Raw genomic sequence first — 26,788 nt, 5'->3', positions numbered from 1 at the left:
CCTTTACCATTGAGATTTTCCATTTGTAATTTTCTTGTTTCTAGTTGTGGCCTTTTCTTTTCCACTTAGAGAAGCTCCTTTAGCGTTTGTTGCAAAGCTGGTCTGGTGGTGCTGAATTCCCTTAGCTTTTGCTTGCCTGTAAAGCTTTTGATTTCTCCATCAAATCTGAATGAGAGCTTGCTGGGTAGAGTATTCTTGGTTGTAGTTTCCTCCCTTTCATCACTTTAAATATATCATGTCACTCCCTCCTGGCCAGAAGAGTTTCTGCTGAGAAATCAGCTGATAACCTTATGGGAGTTCCCTGATATGTTATTTGCTGTTTTTCCCTTGTTGCTTTTAATATTCTTTGTTTTTAATTTTTGCCAATTTGATTACTATGTGTCTTGGCATGTTCCTCCTTGGGTTTATCCTGCACTTCCTGGACTTCGGTGATGGTTTCCTTTCCCATATTAGGGAATTTTTCAGCTATTATCTCCTCAAATATTTTCTCAGGTCCTTTCTCTCTCTCTTCTCCTTCTGGGACCCCTATAATGTGAATGTTGATGCATTTAATGTTGTCCCAGAAGTCTCTTAGACTGTCTTCATTTCTTTTCATTCTTTTTTCTTTATTCCATTCTGCGGCAGTGATTTCTACCATTCTGTCTTCCAGGTCACTTCTCCGTTCTGCCCCACTCATTCTGCTATTGATTCCTTCTAGTGTATTTTTCATTTCAGTTCTTGTGTTGTTCATCTCTGTTTGTTTGTTCTTTAGTTCTTCCAGGTCTTTGTCAAACATTTCTTGCATCTTCTCAATCCTTGCCTCCATTATTTTTCCAAGTTCCTGTATCATCTTCATTGTCATTATTCTGAATTCTTTTTCTGGAAGGTTGCCTGTCTCCACTTAATTGTTCTTCTGGGGTTTTATCTTGTTACTTCATCTGGGATGTATTCCTCTGCTGTTTCATTTCGTCTAACTTTCTGTGATTGCAGTTTCTGTTCCACAGGCTGCAAGATTGTAGTTCTTCCTGTTTCTGCTGTCTGCCCTCTGGTGGATGAGGCTGTCTAAGAGGCTTGTGCAGGCTTCCTGATGGGAGGTACTGGTGGTGAGTGGAGTTTGGTCTTGTCCCTCTGGTGGGCAAGACTTTAAGCCGCTTGTCTGCTGATGGGTGGGGCTGTGTTCCCACCCTGTTCATTGTTTGGCCTGAGGCTTCCCAGCCCTGGAGCCTACAGGCTGTTGGGTGGGGCTAATGGCAGCTTCCAGGAGGGCTCATGCCAGTGGGTACTCCCCAGAAGTGCTGCTGCCAGCGTCTTTGCCCCTCCAGTGAGCCATAGCCACCCCCCACCTCTACAGGAGACCCTCCAATACCAGCAGGTGGTCTGGCCCACTTTCTTATGGGGTCACTGCTTTTTTCCCCTGGGTCCGGTGTGCACAGGTCTTGTGCGTGCCCTCCAAGGGTGGAGTTTCTGTTTCTCCCAGTCCTGTAATTCCTGTGATCAAACCCCACTGGCCTTCAAAGCCTGATTCTCTGGGGGCTCCTCCTCCCATTGCCAGACCCCCAGGCTGGGAAGCCTGGCAGGCAGCTATTTACATGTTCTTGGAGCAGCCCGCACATAGCATGTGGGAGCTAGGGTGGGAAAAAAGGACTCTGCCCTCCAAATATTGGGAATTTGTGCCCTCATCACTGACTGCTGTGTCTGATCACAGAGGTGCAGACAAAGAGGTGGCAGCTATTGTTGCTGCACTCCCGCCTCCCCATTGTTGGAAGACCCTCTCCCACTAGCTGAAGTGACTTGCAGGGGATTTAAAGGGCCATTGCCCTTCCCCCCCTTCATTTTTGCTTTTTCCCCTTTTGGGAGCCAGAGTAGGGCATTCAAAAACAACTGCATGTACGGGGGAAATTAGTAAGTGACAGTGCCTATCCAGGAAAGACTCAGAAAGACATTATGTTTACATCTCAGGCTAATCCTCAGCACAGAGACAGCCTACAACAATAAAAATAAAAAATAAAAACAATAACAAAAAACAGCAAACCCTGGGGAAGTAGGACAATCTGATTTCCAGAGTTACTACATTGAAATGTCCAGTGTTCAACCAAATAATCACAAGACATACAAAGAAACAGGAAGGTATGGCTCATTCAAAGGAAAAAATAAACCAACAGAAACTGTCCCTGAAAAATACCTGATAGAAGATAAACTAGACAAAGACTTTAAAATAATTGTCTTAAAGAAGCGCAGAGAACTAAAGGAAGATGTAATGAAAGTCAAGAAAATGATGTGTAAACAAATTGAAAATATCAATAAAGAGAAAACCTAAAAAGAATCATCTCCCCCCAAAATTCTGGAGCTGAAAAGTACAATAAATGAAATGAGAAAGAAAGTAGAGGGATTCAAAGTCAGATTTGAGCAGGCAGAAGAAAGAACCAGTGAACTTGAAGGTAGGACAATAGAGATTATTGAAGCTGAGGAACACAAAGAAAACAGATTGAAAACAAAGTGAACTGAGCCTAAGGGACCTGTGGGACACCATCGAATAGACCAACATACACATCATAAGAGTCCCAGAGGGAAGAGAGAGAGTATACTTGAAGAAATGATGGCTGAGAACTTCCCAAATTTGATGAAAGTCATGACTATAAACATCCAAGAAGCTCAACAAACTCCAGGTAAGATGAACTCAGAGACTCACACCATGGCACATTATAGTCAAACTTTCAAAAGACAAAGACAAAGAAAGAATTCTGAAAGTAGCAAGAGAGAAATGAATACAAGGGATTTTCAGTAAGATCGTCAGCAGATTTCTCATCAGAAATTATGGAAGCCAGAAGACAGTGGGCCAATATATGTAAATACTAAAATTAAAAAACCTGTGAACCAAGAATCCTATATCCAGCAAAACTGTCCTTCAAGAGTGAGAGAGAAATGAACATGTTCCCAGATAAACAAAAATTGACAGACTCTATGACCACTAGACCTGACCTGCAAGAAATGCCCAAAAGAGTTATCCAAGATGAAATGAAAAGGCATTGGACAGTAACTTGCAGCCGTATGGAGAAATAAACATCTCGATAAAGGTAAATACATGGGCAATTACAAAAGCTAGTATTATTGTAACAATGGTTTGTAACTGTACTTTTGCTTGTTTTCTGCATGATTAAGAGATTAACACATTTAAAGAAAAAAAATTACTAGTATAAAGCTAGTATCACTGTAACTTTGGTTTGTAACTCCAAATCTTGTTTTGTACATAATTTAGGAGAATAATGAATTTAAAAGAATTATTGATTTATGTTTTGGGAAACACAAGTGTAGTGTAAGTACCTAAATTAAGCTTTTGATTGTAGTGTAAATGCTGAGACATCCATTTCAAATAAACATATTGCCATCTGCTTGAAAAAGCTACTACCAAAACAAACAGTTAAGGAACTAGGCCACCCGCACTCAAGAAGTTCCGCTTTCAGAACACTGTGGGAAACCTAGAAAACTGACAACTTGGTAGAAAACTACACCCTAACTCTTGTTCTTATGTTTCAATGATGAGTGACCCACAAAACCCCAGACACCATCTTTGGACCCCAATAAGGGCAAAGCCACAGGTCCTCTTTCTCTGTCTCTCTTTCTCTCCCACAATCTCACTGTGTGGCCCTCAGATGTGCTGTGCACCCTCCAGGACCTGTGAGTAATAAAGCTTGTTCCTCAAACTTCCCTGATGGGTTTTTGCTGAAGTGCATGCATCCTGCAATCATACTAAGAAACACAAGATCAGCCCAGCCACAACATTTGTCCTGATGGCAGAAATGCCTGTGTTGCTCACTATGAGTAACACAGGCCCAGGCCAGTGCCTCAGACATTCCCAGCCAAGAGCGTTCCCCTCAATAGGCTGGGACTGACACAACAGTAATCTTTAAAGATGTAATTTTGTGATACTGACCATGAAAGAGGTGAGGACAGCTGTAAAGGAGCAGAGTTTTATATGTTATTGAAGTTAAGTTGGAAGAAATTTGAATTTGGGTGTTATAGGGATTTCCCTGGTGGCACAGTGGTTAAGAATCTGCCTGCCAGGGACTTCCCTGGTGGCACAGTGGTTAAGAATCCGCCTGCCAATGCAGGGGACACGGGTTCGAGCCCTGGTCCGGGAAGATCCCACATGCTGCGGAGCAACTAAGCCCGTGCGCCACAACTACTGAAGCCCGCGCTTCTAGAGCCCCTGCTCTGCAACAAGAGAAGCCACCACAATGAGAAGCCCATGCACCGCAACAAAGAGTATCCCACACACACTGCAACTAGAGAAAGCCCACGCACAGCAACAAAGACCCAATGCAGCCAAAAATAAATCAAAATTAATTAATTAATTAAATTAATTAATTAATTAATTAAATTTGGCTGTTATAACTTTAGGATGTTAAATGTAATCCCCATGGTAACCACAAAGAAACTACCTTTAAAATATACACAAAAGGAAATGAGAAAAGAATGTAAATATTTCACTATAAAAAATCAGCTAATCACAAAAGAAGACAATAGTGCAGGAAATGATGGACAAAAAAGCTATGAGACATATAGAAAATAAACAGCACACTGACAGATGTAAGCCTCTCCTTATCAGTAATTACTTTAAATGTAAATGGATTAAACTGTCCAATCAAAAGACAGAGACTATCAGGATGGATAAAAACACATGATACAACTATATATCACCTACAAGAGACTCACCTGAGATCCAAAGACACAAACAGATTGAAAGTGAAAGGATAGAAAGAGATATTCCATGCAAATAGTAACCAAAAGAGAGTGGGGGGGGCTATAATAATGTCAGACAAAATAGATTTTAAATCAATAAAGTTTACTAGAGACAAAGAAAGACAGTATATGTTAATAAAGTTTCAATACAGCAAGAAGGTATAAGAATTATAAACATTTACACATCTAGTGACAGACCATCAAAATATACAAAGCAACAATTGATAGCATTGAAGGGAGACATAGACAGTTCTACAATAATAGTTGGAGACTTCAATACCCCACTCACAATAATGGATGAAACTGCCAGACAGAAGATAAGTAAGGAAACAGAGGCCTTAAACAACACAGAAAACCAACTAGATCTAACAGACATATACAGAACACTCTACCCAACAACAACAGCATACAAATTCTTCTTCTTCTTCTTTTTTTTTTTTTTTTTTTTTTGCTGCATGGCATGTGGGATCTTAGTCCCCAACCAGGGATTGAACCTGAGCCCCCTGCATTGGAAGCATGGAGTCTTAACCACTGGACCCCCAGGGAAGTGCCTACAAATTCTTCTTAAGTGCACATAAGATATTTTCCAGGATGGACCATAAGTTAGGTCACAAATTAAATCTCAGTTAGATTTAGATTTAACAAACCTAAAAATTTAGATTTGTTAAAATTGAGTTTAAAAGACAAATATCATACAAAGTTTCTTCTCTGAGCACAATGGGACAGAAATCAATAACAAGTGTAAAACTAGAAAATTGACAAAATTGTGGAAATTAAACAATACACTTTTAAACAACAAATGAATCAAAGAAGAAACCACATGAGAAATTAGAAAATACTTAGAGATGAATGAAATTGAAAATACAACATACCAAAACTTACAGGATACAGGAAAAGGAGTGCTAAGGGGAAATTTATAGCTATAAATGCTTACATTAAAAACCAAGAAATATCTCAAATCAGCAACCTAACTTTACTAAATGAACTAGAAAAATAACAAATTAAACTCAAAGCTACTAGATGGAAGGAAATACTAAAGATTGGAGCAGAGATAAATGAAATAGAGAATAGAAGAACAGTAGAGAAAATCAATGAAACCAAAAGATTGTTCTTCAAAAAGATCAACAAAATTGACAAACCTTTAGCTAGCTGGACTAAGAAAAAAAAGAAAGAAGACTCAAATTTCTAAAATCAGAAATGAAATGGGGATATTACTACCAATTCTACAGAAATAAAAAGGATTAGAAGAGAGTAGTATGAACAACTGTACACCAAATAATTAGATAACCCACATGAAATGCAAAACCTACCAAGACTAAATGATGAAGAAACAGAAAATCTGAATAAGACCTATAACTAGTAAGGAGATTGGATCAGTAATCAAAAATCTCCCAACAAAGAAAAGCCCTGAACCTGATGGCTTCACTGGTGAATTCTACCAAACATTTAAAAAATTAATACACATCCTTCTCAAACTTTTCCAAAAAATTGAAGAGGAGGGAACACTACCTAACTCACTTCATGAGGCCAGCATAACCCTGATACCAAAGCCAGATAAAGACACTACAAGAGGGACTTCCCTGGTGGTGCAGTGGTTAAGAATCCGCCTGCCAGTGCAGGGGACACAGGTTCGACCCCTGGTCCAGGAAGATCCCACATGCCGCGGAGCAACTAAGCCCATGTGCCACAACTACTGAGCCTGCGCTCTAGAGCCCGTGAGCCACACTACTGAGCCCGCATGCCTAGAGCCTGTGCTCTGCAACAAGAGAAGCCACCGCAATGAGAAGCCCACGCACCGCAACGAAGAGTAGCCCCCGCTCGCCGCAACTAGAGAAAGCCCGCGGCCAGCAACGAAGACCCAAAACAGCCAAAAATAAATTAATTATTTTTTTTAAAAAGTTATGTTAAAAAAAAAAGAAGTACTACAAGAAAAGAAACCTGCAGGCCAATATCCCTTATGAACATTGATGCAAAAATTCTCAACAAATACTAGCAAACCAAACTTAGCAGCATTAAAAGGATTATATATCATGACCAATTGGGATTTATTCTTGGAATACAAAGATGGTTCAACGTATTAAAACAATCATTGTAATATACCACATCAACAAAATGAAGGTAAAAAATCCACATTATCAACTTCTTTTATACAGAAAAATTTTTTGACAAAATTCATCACCCTTTCATGATAAAACACTCAAAAAATAGGAATAAAAGGAAACTGCCTCAACATAATAAAAGTCATATATGAAAAACCTACAGCAAACATCATACTCGATGGTGAAAGACTGAAAGCTTTTCCTCTGAGATCAGGAATAAGGCAAGGATGCCTACTTTCACCACTTCTATTCAACACAGAACTGAAAGTTCTAGCCAGAACAATTAGGCAAGAAAAATAAATAAAAGCCTTCCAAATTGGAAAGGAAGAAGTAAAATTATCTCTGTTTGCAGATGAAATGATCTTATATGTAGAAAATCCTAAAGACACCGCACACACACACACACACACACACAAAGCTGTTAGAACTAATAAATGAATTCAGCAAAGTAGCAGGATACAAAGTAAAATGCAAAAATCATTTGCATTTCTATACGTGAACAATGAACAATATGAAAAGGAATTTTTAAAAAATTCACAATAGCAACAAAAAGAATAAAATACTTAAGGATTAACCTAACCTAGGAGGTGGAAAGACTTGTACAATGTAAACTATAAAACACTGCTGAAAGAAATTAAAGAAGAAACAGATAAATGGAAACACATCCCATGCTCAGGGATTGGAAGACTTAATATTGTCAGATATCAATACTACCCAAAGCAATCTACAGATTCAATGCAATCCCTAGAAAATCCCGAATTCTGCAAACTAATGGCATTAATGGTAGAAAAACCCATTCTAAAATTCACATGGAATCTCAAGGGACCCCAAATAGCCAAAATAATCTTGAAAAAGAACAAAGCTGAGAACACACATGTCCTGATTTCAAAGCTTCCTACAAAGCTATAGTAATATAAACAGTTGTGGCTTTGGCCTAAAGACTGACATAGGTCAATGGAGTAAAATGGAGAGCCCAGACATAAGCCCTCACATACATGGTCAAATGATTTTTGACAAGGGTGCCAAGACCATTCAATAGGGAAAGGACAGTCTTTTCAACAAACGGTGCTCAGAAAACTGGATATCCACATGCAAAAGAATGAAATTGTACCCTCTCCTAACACCATTTACAAAAATTAACTAAAAACGGATCAAGAACCCAAATGGTAGACCTAAGACTATAAAACTCTTCAAAGAAAACACAGGTCAAAACCTTCACAGTATTGGATTTGGCAATGATTTCTTGGCGTATCACCGAAGGCATAGGTAATAAAATTAAAAATAGACAAGTTAGACTTCATTACAATTTTAAAGTTTGTTTATCAAAAGACACTATCCACAGAGTAAAAATGCCACCCACAGAATGGGAGAAAATATTTGCAAACCATATATCTGATAAGAGATTAATATCCAGAATATGTAAGGAACTTCTAAACCTCAACAATAATAGTAATTTTAAAAAACCCCACACTATCTGGTTCAAAAATGGGCAAGGCTTAAAAAAAAAAAAAAAAATGGGCAAGGCTTGAACAGACATTTCTCCAAAGAAGATATATAAACAAGCACATGAAAAGATGCTCAATATCACTAATCATTAGTGATAAGGCAAATCAGAACTACGATGAGATACCAACCTCATACCCATTAGGATGGCTACTATCAAAAAACCAGAAAACAGCAAGTGATGGTGAGAATGTAGAGAAATTGGAACCCTTGTGCACTGTTGGTGGGAATGTGAAAAATATTGGATTGGCCAAAAAGATCATTTGGGTTTTCTGTACCATCTTATGGAAAAACCAGAATGAACTTTTTGACCAACCTAATAGTACAGCCGCTGGAGAAAACATACGGCGGTCCTCAAAAAATTTTAAAAAGAATACCCTATGATTCTTTATTCTACTTCTGGGTATATATTCAAAAGTGAAGGGAGGAACTCAAAAGCGATATTTGTACACCCATGTTCATAGCAGCATTATGCACAATAGCTAAAACACGGAAGCAACCCAAGTGTCCACGGATGGATGAATGGATAAGCACAATGTGGTGTATCCATACAATGCAATTAAAATGGAATTAAATGGAGTTCCACTGAATTAAAATGGGATTAATTATTCAGTCTTAAAAAGGAAGGAAATTCTGACACATACTACAACATGGATGAACCTTGAGGACATGATGCTAAGTGAAATAAGCCAGTCACAGAAAGACACATATTGTATGATTCCACTTAGATAAAGTACTTAGTGTATTCAAAATCGTAAAGACAGAAAGTGTAATGGTGGTTGCAGGGGGCTGGCGGGGGGAGAGAATGGGCAGTTATTATTCGATGGTTATGAAGTTTCAGTTTTACAGGATGAAAAGCATTACGGGGATGGATGGTGATGATGTCTGCACAATGATGTGAACATACGTATTTAATATCACTGTAACTTTAAAATAGTTAGGATGGTAAGTTTTATGTTATGTGTATTTTACCACACACACAAAGTACCCAGATACCTTGTAGAATGCATGTATGGCATGTGTATAAACTGTTGGCATACAATCTCATTGCTAGGGATCCAGTAAATGACCCAGTGCACAATCTGAGTTTGCAGGCAGGTGAAGATCAAAATATCCTGGTCATTACTGAAAAAGTTTACGCAGAGAATGTGGCGTTCACTTCAGGCTCTGGGCTGTCCAACACTGAGCACCACTGCTGGACACACAGACCCCCTTGGATGTGAGCCGCAGTGCTTCCCCCGGGCACGTCTCCCCCTTGGAGACAGAAGGAGACAAGTGGAACAAATGTAACAAATAAAAGACAGAGAAAGGCTTAATAACACCACCCAACTGCCAGCCGGGTAAATGCTTCCTCTCTCTCCTGGGGCGAGGGGTGGGGAAGGGCAAGAGGGGCAAGGTCAGGGTCATGGCTCTCCTGATGGCCCCCGAAGAGTGAAGAGGCACGCACACCACCCACTGCTCTGCACACACACTTCCCCCTTAACGTCATATCTGGGGGTAATTACTGTATCAGAACCAAGAGAACTTCCTCATTCTCCTTTATGGCCGCATAGTACTCCATTGTCTGGGTGCACTGCAGCTATTTCCCCAGTGTCTACGGATGGACATTTAGGGAGTTTCCAACATTTTGCTACTACAATCGAAGTGTCTAGCTGGTCCTTGCGTCATTTTCCATGGATGTTAGAGCATTGATAAGATTCATTCCTAGAAGCAGCATGGCTGGTTCCGTTCCTGCATTTGTCACCTTGACCGATATTGTCAAATGGCCCTCCACAGGGGGTGTGAAAATTACACTGCGAAAGCAGCGAGCGGGAGCGGCTGGTGGCCGTCAGCCTCGCCACTGGAAAATGGTAGCTGATCTAACTAAGAAAGCGGGTCTGTCCCTGCCCGGGGGGTGGTGAGCAGGGAGGGCGAGGAGAGGGATTACGAAGGGCATGAGAAACTTTTGGTGATGATGGATGTTTTAATCTTCATTGCTGTGATAGTTTCATGAGTATATATACATATGAAAATTTACTAAACTGGATACTTTAAATATGTGCAGTTTATTACATGTCAATTACATTTCAATAAAGCCCTTAAAAAATTTTTTTTTTAAATTTTTTGGCCGTGCCACGTGGCACACGGGACCTTAGTTCCCCAACTGCACCCCCTGCAGTGGAAGCACTGAAGTACAGTCTTAACCACTGGACCACCAGGGAAGTCCCCAGCCCTTTTTTAAAAGCATGAAAACATGCTAATTTTGTGTGTGTGTGTGTCCTATCAGACTGTCCGAAAATAAACAAGATAATTGCCGCCAGTTCTGGCAAAATTGTGAGGAAACCGGCTGCCTATTGGTAGAAGAATGAATTGGCCTAAGTCTTTTCGGAATTAATTACTGCAGTATCCATTAAAAAGCGTTTCTATTCTTTGCTGAAGAGAAATTATATGTGCTCCTTATTCAGCTGTTATTAATTAAGATCCTATTCATTCATTTCTCTTTTTGGCTCAGTAAAATGGAGCTCCACACATCTGTTTTTTGCTTCTAAGGCCAGCTAATGAATTTCCAGAACCTGGCCTTAAAAACGAAAGACTACATAGTTAACAAAATGAAGTCGAGAGTTGAAGATGTCTCCTTTCCCCTGAAATCATGGAGGGAAAGATATCATTCTGAATTATTAAACTTGATGGAAGAATTTGATTTGAATTCAGACCACTTACTCTGTACAAATCTTGTTTTCTGGTACAAAACTGGGACTTGTCTGAACATTTATACTGTTACCAACTTCTTATTTCTGTTACAGTGAAGCTGTTATTTAAACAGAAGTGTCTTACAACGGTTCTAAGACTTTAGAATTTGTTGCCATGACTCATGAGAACAACTTCCAGTAGAAACCTGAACTCTGCTTGCTGGTCTTACTTGCTGGTAACCATGTGTAATCACATTTCTGGGTTCCTAAACAGTGGAAGTGCCTAAGAGATTTCTCAGACAAACAGTAGACAGTTTGCCTCTCTGCTAGATTTCTCTTTTTTATTTTATACATTTATTTATTTATTTTTGGCTGCGTTGGGTCTTCGTTGCTGTGCTCAGGCTTTTCTCTAGTTGTGGCGAGCGAGGGCTGCTCCTCATTGCGGTGCACGGGTTTCTCATTGAGGTGGCTTCTCTTGTTGCAGAGCACAGGCCCTAGGCACGCAGGCTTCAGTAGTTGTGGCTCACGGGCTTCCGTAGTTGTGGCGCACGGGCTTAGTTGCTCTGCGGCATGTGGGATCTTCCCAGACCAGGGTTCGAATCCGTGTCCCCTGCATTGGCAGGAGGATTCTTAACCACTGCGCCACCAGGGAAGTCCTCTGCTAGATTTCTTAACTTAAAAAAGAGATAAAGAGTCTTATCTCACCTTAAACAAGATCTTTGAGGTAACAATCGTACTTCTAGGGAATGTACGTATCTGAAATAAATGGACATGTGTTGTTATGTATACAAGGATTCTTGCTGTAGGAGAAACTGGAAAATCCCCAAATATCCAGCAAGAGGGAAAGAGGCAAATAATTACACTACATGACAATGTGGTCATTTAAAAAAAATGAGCAGTCCAGTGGTTAGGACTCTGAGCTTCAACTGCTGAGGGTCTGGATTTGATCCCTGGTCAGGGAACTAAGATCCCGCATGCTGCAAAATAAGCCAGGTCCATTTCCACTCACTGCAGAAAATGTCCGTGACATGACATTAAGTGAAAAACGCAAACTTGCAGTAGAGTATCTATGGCAGGATCGCTGCGTGAACATAGATGTGTTTGCACGCCTGGGGAGGGGATAGAGGAACAGACAGGCTGAGGGCGGAGGGGTCCCGTCCAGTCTGTCCTTCACATAATCCTTTAAAATCTGTGGGATGGTGGGTGACTTTTCTTTGTTCAGATTTTTTATAATTATTTTTTAAAATATTGTTTATGTATTTATTTATTTGGTTGTGCCAGGTCTTAGATGTGGCAGGCGGGCTCCTTAGTTGTGGCAGGCAAACTCTTAGTTGCGGCACGCACGTGGGATCCAGTTCCCTGACCCGGGATTGAACCCAGGCCCCCTGCACTGGGAGCGTGGAGTCTTGTGCCACCAGGGAACTCCCTGTTCAGATTTTTAAAAACAAAATGGTATTTTGTACAAACATGGTGGAGAAAGGAGTTTGCTTAACACGTACCCATGTCTGTAGTGCTTGAGTCTGTTGGAATTACGAATAATTTTAAATTTCTTATTTGATCTTTTATTTAATTTGGACATTTTCTACAGTGAAGTGCTTTTGAAACTAGAAAATCGTTTTGTTTTGTTTTTTCTTTTTTTAAGTCTATATAATAGAGCGAAGGGTGCCTAGGGTTTTACTTCAGAACGAGACGGGTCGCACTGGTATATTATGTGACGGGGCCTGAGTTGGGGCCGGGCTCCTCCCAAAGGGACTGGCCAATCCTCCTCTCAGTTATTCCGTGAAGAGTTGATCCAGGCGGAGGACTGAGCGGCTGGGAGGCTTAGGCCTAGGCTGGGGGGAAGGAGGGCAACATCGTCCCCTCCTGGAGGGCCAGGGCCCACCTAGAGCTTGGCCAAGACCCCGGGGCTGCAGCTTCCTGACGTGTAGCCAGGAGTGGTGGAGGGGACCCAGTTTGGGGTCCCCGGGACAGGCAGTAAAATTTTGTCACCCTCACTGCCTGCTCTGGGCCCTGTGGTGGGCGGTTAAGAGCAGCTTGTCTTGGTTTGGGGCAGAGCCACCCCCTGAGGGAGGAACCCATGCTGAGCACTGCCAAGTACCTGGGGGGCTAGGGGGTCTTTGCCCAGGAAGCTGTCATTGGGGTCACAGAGTGAAAGGAGAGCTGGGTCAAGCTTGGTCAGCAGAGGCGCTCCTGGACCCAGAGGGCGGCTGTTTCTCAGGGCTGGGTGGGCAAAGTCCGGAACTTGGAGGTCAGGAACTGTCTCGCAGGATAAGCCCTGTCAACACGCCATGCCCCCCAGTTGCCCTGACCTTCACTCTGCTCCCTGTGAGCTAGAGACCCCGGCCCACTCTGTGCAGGAGCCCTTGGGCCCTTCCCCAGCCTGACCAGGGGCACACGAGTCCCACTTTAGCCGTGAGGGGCCCTGCCTCAGCTCACCCCAGCCCTGTGGGGGGAAGCGGGCAGTTCTGTCCGCGGCCTCCGCCTGCCAAGTCTTTCCCCTGAATGCAGCGAGCGTCCCAGGCTGTACTACGTCATCAATAGGTGGAACTTGGGAGGCCAGGAGAGGAAGGGGAACTCTTATTTTGTCCAAGGCGATCCAAGGACTGTTCCAGAATTGTTTAGCAAGAAGGGCTGAGCTGGCTAGTGAACTTCTAGATAAACTTAAAGAGGAAGCAGTGTTGGGATTCCCAGGGACACAGGGCGCTCAGCTGGAAGGAGAGAAGCCAGGTGGATTGACAGGTGTCCCCAGAGAGAGGGGGCTGCGTGGTGGGGGCCAGCCCCTCCCCTCTGCACTGTGAGGAGGGGAATCAGTGGGCAGGGGACAAAGAACAGGCTGGGTCACCCACGGGGACAGCGTGGAGAGTGGACACCAGGGCGGGGAGCTCGGCTGGGCCTCCCTTTGGCTGTTTCCTCCACGTGCCTTCCCCATGAGGCTTGGGAGGGAACTGACGACCCAGCACGTTCCCCGCCGGCCAGTGGCAACAGCCTATAAGTCCCTGGCTGTCGTTACTCTGAGTCCCCCTTCCAGATGTCACCACAAGGACATCTGTCAGCCCTACGCCCACTCTGTTCCCATGACTCACCCCTCAGATCCCTGGCCCTGGGGATCAGCGCACAAGGTCCGTGCTGCCCAGCCTTTCCTGTGTCCCATATGCTGCCCGGGGGCAGATGGCAGCCCTGGGTCCTCCAAAGGCCAATGATCCCAATGACATCCCTGAAAAGGTGGGCCAGCCTTGGGGCAGGGCAGCTCCCGGGAGGGGGGCCCCAGCCAGGCAGTGGCCCCGGGGACTGCCCAGGACTGCGGGACACTCAGCTTCACAGAGCGACAGCTTCACAGACACTCAGCTTCACATACCCTGGACGCTGTATGTCAATCAACGGGAACCAGGACTGGAGAGAAAGGGAGGGGGGTGTTGGGAACCCCCTGGTGCAGAGGAACTTTTGGAGAGCAGGGTTCCCTCCGGGAGAGGACACCAGCCCATCTCGGCTTTGCAGGAGGCTCTCTGGGGATTGCAGACTCCGGCCTGATGCCCTGATCTGGAAGCTCCGGGCAGACGCGCTGCTTCTCTTCCACCGAGCTGGCTGCGCCCCCTCGTGGTGGCAACTCGGGATGGACCGCTCCCGAGCACATCCCTTCTCAGGCCCTTTGCCGGCCGCCTGGGTTACTTCTTGTTCTGACTCCCTGAGTGGGGAAACAATCACAGAAAGAAAAGACCACAGCTTTAAATATTTTATCCAATAAAAAATTCAAAATGAAAGTAAATACGTGAAGTACGGCTTAGCCTGGGTTTTCTAGAAAACAGCCTGAGGCAAAGGTAAAGTTGGCACGATGCTTTTTCAGGGGAGATGCAAACCAGGGAGCAAGGAGGGGAGACAGAGAAAGGCAAGCAGAGTGCGGCCCAGTGTGAAGTGATGCGTCGCCACGCTGGCACCAGTTCCCAGCGAGCCCAGAGGGCCGAGCAGATGCTTGGCAGGTGAGATCGCTTGGCCCGTGGGACTTCTTTGGATAGACTGGGAGGGGGAATTTCCTCAGCACTTCGTGAGAGGGAAGAGGGGAGGAAATGTGTCTGCCTAGATGCCTTCAGTTTTCCATTGGCCAAAGTTTGCCCTCCGAGGAGGTCACTTTCTCACCCTTCTATGTTACGTCATCTGGCCCTTCAGTGGGCAGTCAGGGTGCAGATCCTGCAGCTTGGGATGTGGCGCTTCATCCAGAGGAGTGAAGAGAAGGCCAGCGTTGCAGATGTGTGTAAAGTAGGTCTGATGATGTAGTGGCAACCAAGGAGAGGCGTCCAGCGTCCACAGAGCACAGGGCTATTCTGTCCCTGGTGCCAGAACAATCTGGGCGCTAATTGAGTCAACTGGGAGTAGAAACAGCTGGGGAGGAACAAGCCACAGGGAGGTTCAGGAGGTGGGCAGCACCGAGGGGACCCAGGGGGATGCGTAACATTTGTGTCCATTACTGTCTTCCCCTTGCTGCCCTGGATCTATTAGTTTCCTTGCATGTTATAATGCGGGGGCTCACTTTTTCCCCTTTTTCAATGAAAACAAGATGGCGTCATTCCAATCAATCACAGACTCCCTCTCAAGGTGACAGCCAGCAGCTGTCTCTTGGAAGCCTTAAGGTGAGCTGTCCCAGGGAATCCCCAAGTCCCCACAATCTCTTCCCTGTCCCCGCTGTGCAGGAGCTTCTCGTGGTGATCAGGGTCTGGTACCGTTTTGTCCTTGGTCCACTGGCATGCAGAGTCAATGATAATTTGTGGAAACTTTACCAGTGATAATTAGTAGCCAAGTGGTAATTAGCCAAACCTGCTGTGTCCCAGGTTTCAGTGTTCTGTCCTGGGAGAGATCCCTGGGAACTCTAATTTGACAGAGTTTTAGGGACCAGAAGCACAGATTCCACAAGTGGGTCACTGGCCCAAGCCCATCATTTTTCCACCAGTTGGTCATCAGCAACTCCCCAGGGGCCGTGGGTGAGGCTTGAGAGAGAAGAGGTGGTGGATCTGTTGGAATTTACTCCTGTCTTCTGCACTGGCTTGAGCCTGATTCAGAAGTGCCACTACCATTACATGACAGATGGCTCCTGGTCATGCCTGCCCTGTGACTGACTCTCTTATGACTCAGTGGGTCAGATAACAGCTCATGACGGGAAGCTCTTCTGCATAGTCACTTGTGGCCATCACCCTCTGCTGTATGTCTACCAGGGCTGATAGCTCCCAGGAGCTGTTTTATAAGTGCTGGGGAGAGTGTGGACCTGCCCCATATTCTGGAGGGCTTTGCTGCAACTCTTTTATCAGGGCTCGCCAGAGAATCCAAACAGCATTCATATCCAATCCTGATACTTTTATTTCCATTAGATGTGCTGGATCTTGTGGCTCAAAAAGCATCCCGAACGCACTGCAAAGCCCACTTTTGCTCTGGGTCCTATTCAAAGCTGGAAGTCTCTGGCTCACTCAATAAGTGGGTGCAGTATCTGTTGCCTCTAAAATACAAGGAGCCCCTTTACATAGCTGTACCTCCTTTTTAGTGGTAGGAGATGCAAAAGGGAGCAATCTTCCCTTCCTTTCCCTTCTCTTAGAGAAGATGTTTCAGCAGGCTCAGACCACTGGACCTGTAAAAACTTCACAGATGTGCCAGTCCACTGAATTGTCTTTAATTTCCCATTATCTGGCATATATGAGACCCACTAGTATATCCAAAGTACTTGCCTCTTCCTACTTAACAGATCCCATTAGCATGGTGTCATCAGTATAGTGAACTAGCATGACGTCAAGCAAAATATCAAGATGATCAAAGTCTCTCCTGACGGTACTGGAACAGAGGGCAGCAGAGTTAACACGGAGCTGAGGTGTACTGATTACCTTACCACATAGTGCTGAATGGCTTTTGCTCCTCTGTCTTCATAGGTGTTGAGACTAAACCACTCACTAAATCAATAACCGTATATCATATTCCAGAGGGTTGATTGATCTGCTCCAGTAAAAAAATATCATATCCAGCACATCAGCTATAATTAGAATTACTACCTGTTTAACCTGTTTAAGTTCACATTAGTCCACCACCATCTGCCATGATCCATCTAGGTTATGTGTTATGTAGATGCCAGACAGATGAATCAAATGAATATTTTGGAGGGACCACCATCCATACATCTTTTGAGTCTTTGATGGTGGTGCTTTTCCTTGACTCTTCCTACCATATTGGCCTGTACTGCGTAGGTCAGAGAATTATTGAAAAGGCAAGTCACAAAGAGCAAGCACTTTGCAAGTCTCTGTTGATGATATGCTGGCTAACGTCACCTTGGCCAAAGAAAGTCACATGTCCAAGCCTGAAATCAAGAAGCAGAGAGACTCCACTTCTTGATGGGACGAGCATCAAAGAATTTGTGGTCTTTAAAAAAAATGACTGCAGCCTTGCTGTAGGAAGTAGAAAGGTTGCATGGTGCCCACTTGACTTGGGATGCTGTCAGCCTGCGCTTACATGGAACTACCTGTTACACTTGTGGCTGAAGACAGAGTGGGCTGAGGATGGGTAACATGGGACATCAGGGGCATCAGCCACGGTCAGCCTCTTGCACCTCTCAGACCCTCTCATGCCATACTTAAGTCCAATTTTTCAGTTTCTTTCAATATCCACAAAAGGCTAAATGCACAAAAATTAGGGGGAGAAGCTAGAGTTGCTGATGCACCTGGACTGAAGATGGCAATTGATATTCATCTTCTTTTCTCCACCACTCATGCTAGATTTTCCTCGCCTTCAACAATCATTTAAATTGGCTTAGGTTGCTTGCTTGGTAGGGTGACCAAGACTTTCAGACTTAAGGAGTCTGAGACTTTAGTTGCCTTGCTTTTGTCAAAATACGGTTGCTGCAATAGGCCAGTCACCATTTTCACTTAGGATATAAGCACCCAGAGGTGCCCCAGAGAATCCCCTGAGTTCCAGACATGTTCCTCTCTGTCTTCATTGTACAGCAGCACCGTGGCTTCTCATGATAACCAGGGTCAATTACCCCCACCAAGACAGTAACTCCTTTCTTTGCTGGTCCATCAGAATACAGAGCTCAGAGTGACCAGATGGTAGTCACAGCTTCAGGTTCAGTGGAACCCTTACTGTACCCGGAGGAAGAATTCATCCACTGGATAATAATGTAGTGGAAGCTACTGCTTCAGGGACAGGAAACACAAATCCTTCACAGGGGTTTCCGGGAGTGATGAGAAGAGTGGTCATTCCCACCTCCCCCGGCGTCTTCTAGCTATTTGGACATAGTATCATATATGGGCCATTGGTTCCATTCTTACTCTACACCCTGGTGGACAGACCCTCAACCCTGTAGGGTGAGGTCCCCAATCTGATGTCTTAGCTGAAGGTAATTCCAATCTTCTACCTGTCCAGCTGCTTCAGGGTGATATGATCTCTATTAGGAACAGAAGATCCTGCAGTCATAACCCATTGCCACACCTCTTTTGCTGTAACATGTGGTCCTCACTCTGAAGTGATGGTATGCAAGATCCATCAGGCATCAGGTAAGCCTTTGGAGAGCAGAGCTGGCAGAGGAGCTCTGGGCATAGAAAAAAAAAATCTATATCCAGGTTAGGTATTGATTCTGTTGAGGAAGAATTTCTTCCTCTCCTGGTTGGAGGAGGTCTGATGTAATAAACTGGCCAAGTGAGTGGTTGGTCTTCTCAAGGGACAGTCACCCTGAGGGCTACCATCTCTTGCCCTGACAGGTCAGGCTTTCCGCGGCATCACTGGTGAGATAAGTCTCGGGGAGAGGATGTCCCCACACAGCCTCCAGCTCTGCCACAACTGCCATCTGGTCACGGTCCCACTGTGCAAGTACTAGGGTGGCTGAGGACAGAGGCCAGCTGACGTCTACTGGATAAGCCATCTTGTCTACCAGGTTGTCAAGTACTTCCTTAAGGCGGGGAGGGGGTCTTGGGTGGGCTCTGGTGATCTGCCTACTTTCTGCCCAGCCCCCTCACATTCGCAACCTCTTTCCCAGACCTCCTCATCACTGGTCTTCCAGTCTCGCCCCTTTCTTACCTCTAACCAGCAGCCAACCATCCGCCACTGCCCAGGAATCAGTATATCCTTACCTCAGACCCCTCCCCCTCCCCTAAATCAGATGACCCAGGAAGCCCCGACCTCCTGTGTTGAGGTTCAAGGAAAGTGCTAGAGGCCCGTCCGGGAGAGGCCGGGGGTTCACTGCCTGCACAGATGGAATCTGGAGAGATATCCCCCTGTGGGCTTCCTCAGCGCCCCAGTGCCTGCCCTCCCCAAGATGCCTTCAGACGGCTCCGGGGCCTTCATGCCTTTGGGACTGAGTGTCTGTCCCCATTTCACCTGAAACCACCGTTGGCTAGTTGCGCCCACACTGCCCACGCAGCCCCCTCCCCGACAGGGCAGGGCAGGGCAGGCCTTTCCGAGGGAGCCGAAGGGCCTCCGTCCTGAGTGCAGCGTGCAGGCGCCACTGCAAAACCCATGCCACGTGCCATCCCAGAGGCCAGGTGGACTGGAGTCCCTAAGAAGTTTCCTAAGGGGGGGGCTTCCCTGGTGGCGCAGCGGTTAAGAATCCGCCTGCCAATGCAGGGGACGTGGGTTCGAGCCCTGGTCCGGGAAGATCCCACATGCCGCGGAGCGACTAAGCCCGTGCGCCACAACTACTGAAGCCTGTGCGCCACAACTACTGAAGCCCGTGCACCTAGAGCCCGTGCTCCACAACAAGAGAAGCCACCGCAATGAGAAGCCCGCGCACCACAATGAAGAGTAGCCCCCGCTCGCCGCAACTAGAGAGAGCCCGCGCGCAGCAACAAAGACCCAACGCAGCCAAAAATAAATAAATTAATTAATTAATTAAAAAGTTTCCTAAGGGAACTTAGAGCTTTTGGATGAAACATAACAAAAGTCCTTTAACTCTTAGTCAGGACCCTAGTAAACAGAAAAGCCCATTGGCGGAAAGGGAAAAAGGCACTGACAACCAGCGTGCTGGGCACCGCTGATGCCACAGGCCCTGGGGACGTTTGCTAGTCCAGGTGGCCAAGACCTTTCCACTTCAACGGCCACTAGAGATGGGAGAGCAGGCCTTGACCTGGGCAAGGTTAGCACTGAGACCCCAAGACCGGCAAGGACTAGACTCCCAGTGAAAGGGTGGGCCAAGGGGGAAAGTTCCATCTAAGGGTGGCACGGAAGATGTTTGTCTTGGCCCGAGCTCTGGATAGATAGAAAGTCTCCTCTGTAACTCGGAACCAGGGCCAGCCTTCAAGTCGGCTTGCAGCTCAAGCTTAAGCCATGTGCTTTGTCTTGGAAACTGCAAGCTGAGAGTCCAACGGAGAGGTCTGAGCGGTACCAAAGTGGGTTCCTGGGGTACCAATTACAGGAGGGGGCTGACTTTATGAAAATCTTTCCAGCTGGACATTTATGATTTGTATATATTTCTACATGTATGTTATGCTTCAACTTAAAATTTTCCTTAAACATTTTTAGGGAATGGTTCTCCTTAGAAACTGCCCCATCCTCAGGCTGTTAAGGCCTGAGGCACAGGCCACGCCATCCAGCTGAAGACCCTGTTTTCTGTGGCACAGCTGCCAGCAGGTGAGACCCTGACAGCAGGAATTGCTAAGTGCTTGGGGCTGACAACAGGGAAATAAACGCAAGCCACCACCAACACCTGGGGCATCTCCTCTTTTAAAAGCTCCCATCACCCCTGCCTTCCCTCATGGGAACACCTGGTCCAGATCAACCCCTAAAAATCAACTCAGCACTATTTCTTGATCAGATCACTGGAAAACAAGCCTTCAGTCAATCCTGGTCTGCCCTGTGAGTTCTTTATTCTAAATTTAAAAAAATGTTTTTAATTGAAGTATAGCTGATTTACAATGTTGTGTTAGTTTCAGGTGTACAGCAAAGTGATTCAGACATATATATATATATATATTTTAGATTCTTTTTCATTATAGGTTATTACAAGATGTTGAACATAGTTCCCTGTGCTGTACAGTAGGTCCTTGTTGTTTATCTATTTTATATATAGTAGTGTGTATGTGTTAATCCCAAACTTCTAATTTATCTCTCTCTCCCCGTTTCCCCTTTGGTAACCGTAAGTTTGTTTTCTATGTCTGTGGGTGTATTGCTCTTTTGTAAATAAGTTCTTTTGTATCATTTTTTTAGATTCCAAAGAAGAGATGGTATATATAGTCAATGGAATATTACTCAGCCATAGAAAAGAATGAAATAATGCCATTTGCAGCAACGTGGATGGACCTAGAGATTATCATACTAAGTGAAGTAAGTCAAAGACAAATACCATACGATATCACTTATATGTGAGTTCTTAGCAATTTGCTTTATAGTGACAGCACATTAATTTGTCCCCTTTTGTTGACTGACAAGGAATAAAATAAACACAGAAAATGAGTTTAATTTCATCTCAGCGAATAGGAGACAAGGATCAATGATAGCTCATCAGATTCCTGGAAATCCTCAGCTGCAAAGGTTACAATGAAACCACGTTTCTGGGGCCAATTTGACAATTTATGGAAAGCACAGCAATTCCAAAAAGGAATTTGGCTATGGAAGTAATTAGTAACAGGAATGCTCACGGACTCTGGCTAAAAAACACAATGGTCATTTTAAACTGTTAAAAAAAAAACAACCCAAAATTGGAAACCACTCAGATGTGGAATTCATAAAGTGACTAAGGAAATATTAAACTATCAAGTAGAGTGAAATAAGTTTAAAACTATGTTATACACATATATTTGGAATCTAAAAAAAAAAAAGAAAATGGTTCTGAAGAACCTAGGGGCAGGACAGGAATAAAGACACAGACATAGAGAATGGACTTGAGGACACGGGGAGGGGGAAGGGTAAGCTGGGACGAAGTGAGAGAGTGGCATGGACATATATACACTACCAAATGTAAAATAGATAGCTAGTGGGAAGCAGCCGCATAGCACAGGGAGATCAGCTCGGTGCTTTGTGACCACCTAGAGGGGTGGGATAGGGAGGGTGGGAGGGAGACGCAAGAGGGAGGGGATATGGGGATGTATGCATATGTATGGCTGATTCACTTTGTTGTAGAGCAGAAACTAACACACCATTGTAAAGCAATTATACTCCAATAAAGACGTTAAAAACAAAAACAAAAAAACTATGTTATAGAAGATGCTTCTCCAACTCTGGGGTAGATCAGGTAACCTGGAGAGAGAACAAAGCACAGGGCCTCAGCTCCATTTGACGAGATTTCCAGGCAACTCAGAGGCACCTGACCTTTGAGACCACTCCCAAAGCTGGAAGAATATTCCCGAGGGGAAACGATCTGTCACCAAATGACAAATAACATTAGTTAATGTCATTTTCTTTTGTGAACATATTTGAAAGTGTACAGAGATGAAGAGCAGAAAGAGAAGCCTTAGGGCTTCCCTGGTGGCGCAGTGGTTAAGAGTCAGCCTGCCAATGAAGGGGACACAAGTTCGAGCCCTGGTCCAGGAAGACCCCACATGCCGCGGAGCAACTAAGCCCGTGCGCCACAACCACTGAGCCTGTGCTCTAGAGCCTGTGGGCCACAACTTCGGAAGCCCACACACCGGGAGTCCGTGCTCCACAACAAGAAAAGCCACCACAATGAGAAGCCTGGGCACCGCAATGAAGACCCAACACAGACAAAAATAAATAAATAAATAAATTTATTTATTAATTAATCAATTAAAAAGAAAGAAAGAGAAGCCTTATGTTATGTTTTCTCAGAGGGAAGAAGGGATTCTGGTGTTTCACATCTTCCTTTGGTTCACCTGAGACATCCAATCTAGTCTACGATTAGAAGATGACTGACAGGACCTGGCCTGGGTGCTGGAGAACCCCAGGCAGCAGCTCACTGGGGGCTTGTGACCCCAGGCAGCACGGACCCTCCACAGCCCTGAGCACTCAGACGGGAGGAAAGAGCCTCCCTGGCAGGACCTTGGGGCCCCAGGGTCAGGAAGAGGCAGAACAGGAGGCAGGGCAGGGGAGCCCCTTCCTGAACCTGAATCTGGGGGAGGGGACAGGTGCGGCCACAGGCAGACACCTGGTCAGCACAGGGTCCCCTAGAATGAAGCCACGTGGTCCTGGCGACTCTGGTAGGAGGCTGGAGGGAGGAGCCTGGGTGCCCCCGTCCCAGGACCCCACCAAGTCTGGCCCCTGTGAGGGGGCCGCAGATCACCTGCTCCTCCCCGGGGCCCGGCACAGATGCTGCCCCAGCTCCCCCCAGGCCAGCTGCCCCCAGGCCTCGCTGCTGGGCTCGCTCAGGCCAGGAGGGGAGCCCCGCCCCTGCCTGGTCCCAGTCCTGGCCCGTGGCCGGGGATGTAAGGAGCCTGGGGTGGGGCCGCAGGGCTCACCAGGTGACGGCCGGGCTCCTTGGCTACGCCTTGGTGGGCCCAGCTCGGTTTTGTGCTGGGGGCGCCCCGGGAGTCTCCTCCTGGGGAATCCTCGTCTCAAGTTTGAAGAAGCCTGAGCCTCGACATCCCAGAGCATGGGGGCTGGAGCCCCCTCCCACCCAGAGACCCACGGGAGGCCTCACTAGCAATCTGCCAGCCCAGGACAAGCCTGTGATGTCTCCCCGGACCCATTTCTGGCTCTCCCGCAGCCATCCCAGCAGGTCTCTGTCCTTGTCCTTCAGAGAAGCCACTGGGTGGCCAAGGAGGACATCTCCTCTGTCCCCACCCTGCTCTCTCCCACCCCTGAGGCCAGCAGTGGCGCGCTGGGCCCAGCGGGGGGCAGAGAGGGGATTCGAGTCTGGGGGCCATCTTCTTCCCAGAAGCCGAGCCTGGTACTGGGTGCCCTGCACCGCAGGCGAAGGGGGAAGGCGGCAGCTCCTGAGGGTGGGAAGCTCCCTCTGCTTGGAGGGGCTCTGCCCCCCTGGGTTGGGGGTCAACTCCGACTTCTTAGATCCCTCAGCTCACCGTGGGGCAGCCAGGGGCTGTGGGTCATAACCAGCGCCTACTGTGAATTTCACGTCTTCGCGTTCTGCACCTGCTGAACAGGTGAGTTGAGCTGATCTCCCGAAGCCAATCCCCTCCGTCATGGCACAAGCGCCCTGCTGGGGTGAGCTCTCCTGACCATGACCCTGACCCCCGCAAGGCTGGGAGGTCCCTGTGCTCGGCCCTTCATTCCCTGGGACCCCAGCGGTCCTCCATTGTGGCCACACATTACAATCACCTGGGCAGCTCTGTCTGGCGCCAGATGCTCTGTCTGTCCCACCTGGACCAAAATAAGTCAGGGTCTCTGCAGTTGACGGCTCAAAGCTGGATGATTACAATACGGGGTGAGGGCTGAGACATCCTGCTCTACAGGGGTGCGCTGGGACGGGCTCCTGGGGGCTCCTCCTTCCTCAAGTTCAATGGCGTTGACCACACAAGGGCTCTTCTGTCTAACGTTCTGGAGCCTGAGCACGCAGCATTCTGTCTTGGTCGATTTCTGGTTGACTCCTGTGTTCCGGGGTTCGGCTACAATGTCCAGGACAATGGGGGTTCCTGCACTCGGCTGTGTTGTCTGCTGGGGGGCTGGCCCTGCAGGGAACTGAGTCTGCGGACGTGGGCTCCCGGGCCTGCCTCTGTCATCTGGGCCAGGCTGGCTGGGCGCTGGCTGGGCGCTGGCTGGGCGCTGGCTGGGCGCTGGCTGGGCTGGAGCCCCTCCTCTGGCATCAGGCACTGGTGTCCACTGGTCCTGGGGGCTCTCTGGAGCCTCCATCTGGCTGCTGGCGGCCTTGGCTTGAGTGCTGCCCCCTCCTCGGTTCCCTCCCTCCCCAACCCTGGGCCCTGCTCTGGGGACACCCTCACTAGTCCCCGCCCGTGACGTTTGCTGGAAAGTGCTGCATGCCCCGATGGCTCTCTGCTGCCCCCTTCCTGGGCCCCCTCCCCAGAGACAAGTCCTGTGAGTCGGTCTCACCCTGCAGGGACCCTGAGGAGGGTCAGGCCTGTCCCATGAACGCAGACACCTGGCTGGACTCCAGCCCCAGCCCAGCACCTGACTCCTGATCCCCACCCCCAGGTGCCTCCCCTCCTGGCTGGGGTGCAACTTTCTCCCACCTGGTGAGCCAATGGCTGTGATTCCCGCCAGCTCAGAGGTGGGAGGGGGCCCGAGGGGCCACCTAGCCCCTCTTTCTGGGCCTCCACCCAAGGGGACGTGGACCCCCGCGGGACTGGTCCACCAGCATGCTGCTCCGATAGGTGGGGGCTGGGAGCAGGCGTGGAGCTGCGGTGGCAGCGGGGCTCTCGGGGGCTCCCTGAGCGGTGAGCTGTCTCAGTAGCTTCGGCCCCTCCTGATGTCTGTGACCCTTAGCTTCCCCACCTCGAGTCCCAGTGTGGACTGGGTAGGGGACCCCTCGCTCGCCCCTCCTGGCAGCAGCTCAGATGGGGTCAGGCCTGGAGCTGCCTCTCCTTCCTGACCTGCCTGTGCCTGGGTCCCCAGCGTCGCCCCTTTCTGCTCCATGACTGTCCACGATGCTCCGCCACAGGCTCAGGGTCAGAGTTTCAGCACAAACGTCGAGCGTGAAGAGACCTTGGGGCGCTGGCCCCGCCCTCCCTGACTGAAGTTCTCCAGCCCTCTCCACCCTGCCTGCTGCACAGAAACACCTGACAGGTCACTGGCCGTACTTCGCACAAAACAGCACTTCTGTATCCCATGTCCCTGCCCATGGGGTGGCCTGTCCCCCGCCACGTCCCCTGTGCCCTGTAGAAGCTTCCCTCCCCTCCCCTTCCCATAGGGCCCCAGCCGGTGCCTTCTTCTCACAAATTTTGGGCACTTGTCCTCCGATGGCTCCTCCAAGGTCCTCAGCTGAGCCCCTCCTGCCACCACCTGGAGGCCCCCAGGGCCCCCCTCCAGTGCTCTGGGCCCTTCAGGTGAGTCTGGGGGGGGTGGTTGTAGGCTCTGGATGGGGAAGTGGTGGTGAGGGGCAGGGAGGGGTGACCTGCTCAGGCCCCAGGGGAGCCCCTAATCCCAGGTCCTGAGAGCTGCCCAGGGGCCTGTTCAGCATGTCGTGCCAGGCGCTGAGGTGAGGGCGGAGCTGGCCATGGCCCCTTCCTCCGGCCTGGAGGCTTTGGGTCTCCACACCGAGTCCTCGAGGGAGAGACCCGGGGGCCCCCCCTGAACACCTGTGACCCGGCTTGGCGGGGGGAGAGGCCGGGCCACATGTTGCTGGGGACCTGAGGTGCTGTCATGTAGGCAGGTGTGTCCCCAGAGCCTGGGTCCGGCCACCATGGGCAGGTGAGGGAAGGGGTCCCCTGGGCACTGCAGGCGCTGGTCGGGGAGGCTGGGCCACCTGGGGCTCCTCTTCCCCTCAGGAGAAGAGCGGGGCCGGTGGGGGAGCTGGGCCAGGCAGGTCAGGGTTAAGCTTGACCTGAGGGCCTCGTGGCCCATCCCGACCCAAGAGTGGGACACTGAGGCCCAGAGACCTGGTGTCCTGCTCACGGCCTCGTTCTGGGGCAGTGCCGGGACCTCAGCCCTTCCCCTGCTCTGACGCCCTGTCTGCTTTCACCTCCCCCCACCCCTCAGACTGAGCGCCGCCGCCTCCGGGAAGCCCTCTGCTTTGTCTTTCCCTCCACCTGCGCCAGTCTCTCCAGAGAAGTTAGCGCTGCCATCTCACCCGCTTGTGTTCACGCTTTCTGTCCCGTTCCCTCCTCCGCTGGGCCTGTCCTGAGTCTCTGACCTCGGCGCCATTACCTCCTTGTGCCCAGGTCTCTGTACCTGCGCTCTGCATTCAGCTATCTGCCTCCCCTGCGCAGGCGCGGGGAGTGGGCGGTGGCCTCTGGCTCCCCCTGGCGGCAGTGC

At 47.8% G+C, this 26,788-nt stretch overlaps 1 long non-coding RNA gene across 1 annotated transcript in view; it reads right to left on the bottom strand.

Annotated features, from left to right (window-relative positions):
• LOC309626605 overlaps positions 1-26,680 on the bottom strand; it is a 40,137-nt gene extending 13,457 nt beyond the window's left edge. The window contains exons 1-2 of the long non-coding RNA XR_014243313.1: positions 26,604-26,680; positions 14,346-14,672 (exon numbers count right to left, since the gene is read on the bottom strand). This is a non-coding gene — a long non-coding RNA (uncharacterized lncRNA). The remainder of the gene's footprint in view (positions 1-14,345; positions 14,673-26,603) is intronic.
• Between the last annotated feature and the right edge of the window lie 108 nt (positions 26,681-26,788).

This window comes from Balaenoptera borealis (assembly GCF_965194805.1).
Source record: "Balaenoptera borealis genome assembly, chromosome: 3".
Classification (NCBI taxonomy): Eukaryota; Metazoa; Chordata; class Mammalia; order Artiodactyla; family Balaenopteridae; genus Balaenoptera; species Balaenoptera borealis.
Note: the sequence above shows the minus strand (reverse complement) of the source record. Positions and strands in the feature narration are given on the sequence as shown.